Source organism: Akebia trifoliata, chromosome 1, assembly GCF_017979445.1.
Source record: "Akebia trifoliata isolate Shusen 1 chromosome 1, ASM1797944v1, whole genome shotgun sequence".
Classification (NCBI taxonomy): Eukaryota; Viridiplantae; Streptophyta; class Magnoliopsida; order Ranunculales; family Lardizabalaceae; genus Akebia; species Akebia trifoliata.
In genome coordinates, this window is record NC_141375.1 from 3,299,313 (window position 1) to 3,307,155 (window position 7,843).

Sequence of the window (7,843 nt, forward strand, 5' to 3'; positions counted from 1 at the left end):
TAGTCGTGCATGGGCAGGTTCTTGAGGTTGCACTAGAATTGCAATTGGGGTTGCTTAGATATCTTTGTTCAATGGGATCCAGGGTGATGCTGGTATTCTCACATTGGGTGTGTGCAATTGCAATTGAAGTTAGGCTCAGGTCTTCAACATAACCAACTTGAATCTATTAATATTCAATAAAGCGTTCATATCTACTTTCACTGCTCCAAAGCATCTCAGCTAACTCTCCATTTATCACCTATTGTATCCACTACGTTTTCTGAATTTCTCATGGATAAGGATCAAAGACCACCAACATTGACACTCAACATAGTTAATAAAAATATATGGATTTAACAGTGGGTACCATCCTTAACAACAAAAGAGAGGTTCATCATTCTATTACACGGCTTCATTGCACTTTTAGATACTCCACACCATTTTATGGAGTATTCAACCTGGTTCAACAACAAATACCTAATATTCACATCAAGGGCATCATGGATAATGGGACTCATAAGGAAGAAAATGGGTTTATGAGTGGAAGACAGACTTGAATCATGATACAAATATATTTATGGTTCAATTTCCATTCACTGGTGAAAAATGCCTCAAGAAAAAATATATGTACTCATAACCAAAACATAGTCTTGAGATAACAATAGAATTGACTGACCTAACCGCCACAGATATCTTACAAGGTAATTGTTACTCTTTACAAATAAGATGGCCAGACATGTACAAGAGCTCTAATCCGCAATGTCTCAAAATTCGAGTACATTAGAACATTACAAGCAAAAAAAGTAAAAAAGAAAATACATAAATAGGCTTTTGTCCAATGATCAGTGATCAGAAAATACATAATCAGGAATAGAGATGAGATAAAAATAACTAAAGAAACTAAAAAGTAGGACTGGAACCTCTTGCATTCATTCGAATTGTTGTTGAACTCTACATGTTTCACTTCAAAGGAACCGATCTTCACATCTGTAACAAGTATGCTTATCTTCTTCAGAATGCCTTTCAGCCTCTTTGTATGATCCACATGACTTATAACAGTTTCCATATTAGCCATTTGCATATCTATGGCATTCTTCCCAAATCGTAAATATACAAAAATCACATAAATAAACCTGACAAAATCAAGTTAAATTATTTAACTTAGGTGATACAACCGAATCCAACAAAACAGATGATGAAAGGGGAATTACTCAAAAGAAACATAACTAATAAGTTCAGGGCATTCTGGAATATAAATGTAAACATAACAAATTCCTTTTCTTCATACAATGCTAATAGTTCTTCAAAACCCTCCAAATCATGATATCATCATCATCATTTATGAAGGTTTGCTATGGGTAAGATTCATAAAAAATGTTAGATTTTCTATTGGTAAATAAAAACATATGCATAAATTAATTGAGAGGAGAGGGTGGGTCAAACAAGAAATGGGACTTTTGCTCAAAACAAAAGGCCATCAGAAGAGCAACTTGGATGAGGTTCTGATTCATATATTCTGAATTCCAAAGTTTCAAATAGGGAAAAAGGCAATTGTACAATAAGACACACAATTGGTATTCTCTTCAAGGAATCCAATTCACAAGCCAGAAAAATAGGGAGGCAATTTATGTTTTCAATTCTCTTACATCAAAGAATGCTAAAAAAAGCCAAATTTCTCAGAGAACCCATAACTCTAATATGCTTCATGTAATCATCAACTGCCTTCATTGCCTAGTCATCAAAGTATATATTTGAAGCATGGTTTTTAAACTCGGTATTGTGTCTCATCTCGTTCAGCTCCAATACCGAGTCGTCTCGGACGAGTTTTCCGATACGTTTGAGACGTCTCGTGAGATAACTCGAAAATTTGTACGTGAGATGTAAAACTTGGTCAAAAAAATGACTTTGTGAGTTGGTCTCGTTCAGCTCCGATACCGAGTTAACTCGGGCGATACGTCTCGGTCTCGGACGAGTTTAAAAACCATGATTTGAAGCCTTAAACAAGTGTACATTTAACTAATGAGGGATCACAACAGCCTTTTTTGTTTAGTTCCCCACATTAAGATTGGGATCTCAGTCACAATTTGAATACAAGATAAAGTGCACAACAGTATCTACTATTTATATGATAACAAACTCAAGAAAAAACTATTTTTTTTTTCTATCCAGCAAAGTCGAACATCATAACTAGCTCTTTATTTATAACAGAGTTCACACATTGCTACTTGTAGAAACAAATTCAAAGCATCAAACATATTCAATAATTGGGTGAAAATAACATCTAGGTTGTGGACAAGAAATAGAAATTACCCTTCCGAAAAATTTACTATAAAAAAAATTTATTTTCTAATTGGGTTGAGTTCTATCATGCATTTTATGATTTAGGGAACGAGAGACCAACATAGAGCCGAGAGAGATAGAATGATACCTGAAGTCGAATCAATTTAGGGTTTCTTTACAGAGGTAAATGACGTCAATACCATTCGAGTAGAGAGAGAACTTCACCAGCTTTTAGGGTTTCGAGCAGAGAGAAAACTTCACCAACTTTTATCATTTGATTTAGGGTTTTTCGTGTTTTTGCGTTCGATTTAGGATTTTTCGCCGAGAGACCTCATTCAATTTAGGGTTTTTGTGGAGTAGGAATAAGAGGGAAATAAAGCAAATATCTGATTTGATGTTTTCACAAAAAAGGTATCTAGACTTAGAGGGAGGAGCTTGTAATAACGCGAAGTTTTATTTACTCTCGTGTTGGACAGCTGTGAATCAAATCTCGTCAGCACGATTTCGTTATATCCTATGACCCATTAACTCTATCACGATTTCTATTTTCGTTTTTGCCACGCCATTTTTTTGACGGTTGGATTTAAAATTTCAATTTGGGAGTTTACATTGCGTTTCAATAGAGCTTCTTGACGACTTCTCCTGTGAGGAGCTAACAAACGTTTGGACTTGCGCTGAAAGATTTCTACTCTTGTGGGAAGAGATTTTTTACTCTTTGTTGAGAAGTTTCAAGAACCTGTTCTTCTGCGGAGAGATTTTTTGTTCTTGCGGGGAGAGATTGAACTTTTATTCTTGCACGGAGAGGAGTATCCACGTAGTGTCCATCGATTTTCAAACTCATGATCTAGCCCAGAAAAATGATTTTTTTAGGATTTTTTTTTTCAAACCTAATCTAGACCACAAATCAAGAGGGATGAGATGTCATTTGGATCAACGTAACAGTCCACATGGATCTGTAGGCTTGACTAGTAGGGGTGGGGCATTTGGCCTCTTAGGACACTATATCTTGCATAAATCCCCCCGTGTACATGCAATACCCCCACAAGCTACATATGCCAAGTAAATCAGGAAGGGTCTTGAACTTAAAACTTCTCCATTTTTGGAAGAAAGTCCTAGCCACTCACCCGACACTCGTTGGTTAAGATACATTGTAGGTTACATAGAAAACATATTTATATGTTTAAAATTTTAATTTTCTTTGGTTTTATTATTATTTTTGTTTAACCTTAAAATAAAACATGATTGATATACCTCATCTTCACCTACTTTTGCAAAACCATTAGACATTTTTTTTTTTTTCCAAAATTCATATTTTAGGTTTGGGTGACAAAATCGCCACTTATTCTCTTGATGATTTGATTGACTTTTTGATGCTCTAGTTATTGATCTTCTTGATCAATATCAAATGATCAAGTTAAGTTTGATTTTACCCTATATGATTTTGCCAAATAAATTGAGTGTCGAAGATGGTGCAATCTTTTTTTTTTTTTTTTTATCTCTTTTCCCAGGGGAAGGGAGTTAAGGGTTTCTATATTAGTCTATCTAGGAAATCATATTCAAATCAAGTATCCTATCAATTTGTAAAAGTAGAGGGGTATCTCAATTAATATGATAAAACACAACGGTTGTCTTTCCAATGTTTATCCCTTACAAATAAGTATTCAGATTCAATCTTACATGCATCCCGAAGATAGCTATCAACTTTATTCCTTTTTCTCTTTTTTGCCTTTCCAAGAATACATCTTTTTCTTCTTCTACTCTCTTGTCAAGAATATCATTCGACTTTATATATTTTCTTTCCTCTTCTCTCTCTTTTTTCAATTGAGAGTAGATCCTCCGTAACAAGTTTCTCTTGTAGATTTCTATAGCTCTTGCTCTACAATTCATAGAAAATCACATTGAAGAAAATAATTAAAAATCTTTTTGGATTCATGGTTTAGATCAGATTTAAAAATATATATATCAAAAAACTTTTTTCTAAATCAAGTGTGAAATGGATGGTCGTTGAACTCTTAAATTTTAGTGATTGGATGTAATAGTCTCTATAATGTAACAATCTTATGATCCAGCATCTTGAGTTGTGAGAAAAGAAAATGCCTAAAAGAACCATCGGTTCATAAAGTAAAATATAGTATTACAAAAATTACTCATGTCAGTTTACACAAATAAAATAAAATTTTTAACTAATATGCTTCTTGAAATCATACTTTGCAGGTACTCCAATTTTGAAAAATATAAATAAATAGAGCATGAACTTCACAAGCTCACAAGTTCTTTCTAACACCCTAAACATAATTGTTAACACTTACGAAAACACTGACTAAACAAAATATAATATTTGTTAATAATATTAAATGTATAAAACAAATATAATTCAAAGCAATAATTAAACAAAACCATCATTCAAATCATCAAAATCTTTTTTTTTCTTTGTTCCTTTACAATGACCACCTCACCAATTTAACCATTTGGTAAATGTTACTATAGGGTTGTATTTCACACCTAAGATAAAACAATCCATATCATATTTATTTTTATTTTTTTTTTCGTTCTTCCTTTATAAATAACAGCAATGTGTTTAGGGATTCAAGTTTAAAGAGCAGAAGAAGATATGAGAAAGGAGACTAGGGTTTCTGGGTGAGAAAGAGATTAGAGTCCGTAAAGTTAAGAATTATAAGGACTCCAAACAATAATCATTTTGTCCAAGGGGGGTTTTTAAAGTATTTCAAGATTTTTTTCATGAATCATGTGATTCCTCATCACCACCTAAGTTATTTAAAAAAAAAATCTCTCTACTTTGTCATTTAAACATTCGATTCAATTATTTCAAAAATCCTAAATTACAAACCAATAGGATGACGCCAAATAGGCAAGATATCCTTATTCAAGATCTTCTAAAACAAATGTTTTATTTATTTATTATTATATTAAAATACACTTTTGGTTTTAACAAAATCATTAAGGGCTTTTAAAAATAATTTAAATAAATATTAATATTAAAAAAAGATCAAACCCTTGATAAATCTAGGTATCTATATTGAAATTAATTAATTTATTCAAAAGGTTATTTTATACTAAATAAAATCCTTTATAGATGATTGACTATTAATCATGCATGGACTTTGGGCTTTAAAAGCTATTAATCACATAATCTTATTGTCTATAAAAAATCAGGGTTATTACATTCTACCCACCTTAAAGAAATTCCAGCCTTGAAATTTTAGACTAAACACGTTACGGCTGCACACTCTTTGATTTTGATAAAAATCTAGACTTAGCTCTAACAAATTAGTTACACCTTAAAAGTACAAGATTTAATGGTAAATAAAAATAATAAATCTACACCAAGACATAATATATTTATACAATCGATTATTAAAAATAATATTCTTTCATATACATAATATGTAATTGAAAGCTTTCACTCAAGCAACTTTTAGTCGTTCCCTATAGATATAAGCCTTTTCTTTGATACTAATTTGTCACTATGAGAAAACTCATAATTGGCCATTAATGCAAGATCAGGCTCGTAATCTAAAATCTCTAGTTGTGAGAAAAAAAAAATGTATAAAAAAAACCATCCGTTTATAAAGTGAAATATATATTAATCTTCAATGTCAATTTTCACAAATAAAAGAAAAATTAAAACTAATATTATGACTTCTTGAAACCATATTTCCAAATCACGCTTTGCCGTAGTCCAAATCTGAAAATATATATATTAAAAAATATAAAAATAAATAGAAATAAATAAAGCATGAACTTCACAAGCCCGTGAGTTCATTCTAGCACCCTAAACATAATTTTTAATACTTTCAAAAACACCAACTAAACAAAATATAATATTTTTCAATAATCTTGAAAGTATAAAAAATCTAGCTCAAAGTTGCAATTAAACAAAACCACCGTTCAAATCATCAAATTCCTTTTCTTTCTTTGTTCTTTTACAATGAACACCTCACTAATTTAACCTCTCAGTAAACATTACTAAGAAGTCGTATTCTGCACCTAAGCTCAAATCCCTATCGTATTTAAAATTTTTATTTTTCTTCGTTCTTTATAAATTTCGGCAAGAATGGAGTTTAGGGTTTCGAGTTTAAATAAGATAATAGCATATGAGAAAGGAGACTAGGGTTTCTTCGTGAGAAAGAGAGTATGGTTTTATATAGTTAAGCATTATAAGGACTTCAAGCATTAACATTTTTGTCCAAGGGGTGTTTAAAAGTTTTTCAAGATTTTCTTCATGAATCCTCCGATTCCTCATCACCACCTAAGTTATTTTGAAAAAATCTCTCTACTTTGTCTCATAACAACATTCAATAATTCCAACAAAATCCTAAATTACAAACCAATAGGATGATGCCAAGTAGGCACGATATCCTTATCCAAGATCTTCTAAGATAAATATATTTTTTAATTAAAATACGTTTTTGGTTCCAACGAAATTGTTAAGGGCTTTTAAAAATAATTTAAATATATTTAAATATTAATTACAATCATACCCTTGATAAATCTAGGTATCGACACCTAACTTTATTAATTTATTCAAAAGAATATTTTATCCTTAATAAAATATTAAATAAATAAATAAACATTGTTTATAAGTCATTTACTATAAAACGTGCATGGGCTTCAAAAACTATTAATCACATAATCTTGTTGTCTATAAAAAAATATGAGTTATTACAAGATCTGTTCCCTTTTCAATAATATCCTTCCAACTTTATTGTCTTTCCTCGAAGGTGTATATCTAAATTACCCTAAATAAATTTTTTTTAAATATTTAAAAAGAATAATGGTCAAGTAAATATTAATTCAATTTGTGAGTCTTCTTTCATGTTCCTAAATGAAAAAATTATGTTTTTAAAATGTACCAAATACAATTAAAAACAAAGAAAATAAGTAAATGACTGAGAATAAGTAAAAAAGTTGGGGGCCAATAGAAGCCCTCTCATTTTTATTTTTATTTTTTATTAGATTTTTGAGTTTTAGATTTTTATATGAGCCCAATTATAATTGTAAACAACTATGAAATTGTTTGAACGAGTGTTATAATGTTTTGTAATGTTGAGATAGTAATTTGAGCCAAACTTTTGTAATGTTTGAATGGTGTGTTTTAATCATTAATTGAGATATGATGAATAATTTAATAAAATGAGATGTAATAAGTAAAATTTGGGGTGCCAATAGCAGCTCTCTATATTTATGTAGGCAAAAAAAAAAAAAAATCGACAGCAAGATATTTACACCCTAATTAATGGTAGCCTTCTCAATTGGTATTGTGCATCAATGTTTTAAGAGGGGATGGGACCCACCATCACTTCTCCTCATGATTTATTTAGTTTTCATGATGATCCAATCATTATTACTCAATCAAGGGCATTTTTCTTTTCTTATGATAAGTGGAGGGAGAGACTGAAAATGATTTATGGATGGAGGGTAAGGCCTCTTTCATGGCTGCTCTACTAATCTTTACTAATAATACTAGAACTGAAACCAAATATCTCAATATTTGGTCTATCTAATTTTAAGCAAAGTACTGAAAGTTTTGATACAATAGGTTCAATTCTAGATTGTTTGATAT

The 7,843-nt window shown here is 30.9% G+C and overlaps 1 long non-coding RNA gene across 1 annotated transcript; it reads right to left on the reverse strand.

The window, feature by feature from the left end:
• Nucleotides 1-586: 586 nt before the first annotated feature.
• LOC147410404 (uncharacterized) lies at nucleotides 587-2,656 on the reverse strand. Its single transcript, XR_015176581.1, has 2 exons — nucleotides 2,408-2,656; nucleotides 587-1,112 (listed from the first exon to the last, which is right to left on the reverse strand). It is a non-coding gene; the product is annotated as an uncharacterized LOC147410404 (long non-coding RNA).
• Nucleotides 2,657-7,843: the final 5,187 nt, after the last annotated feature.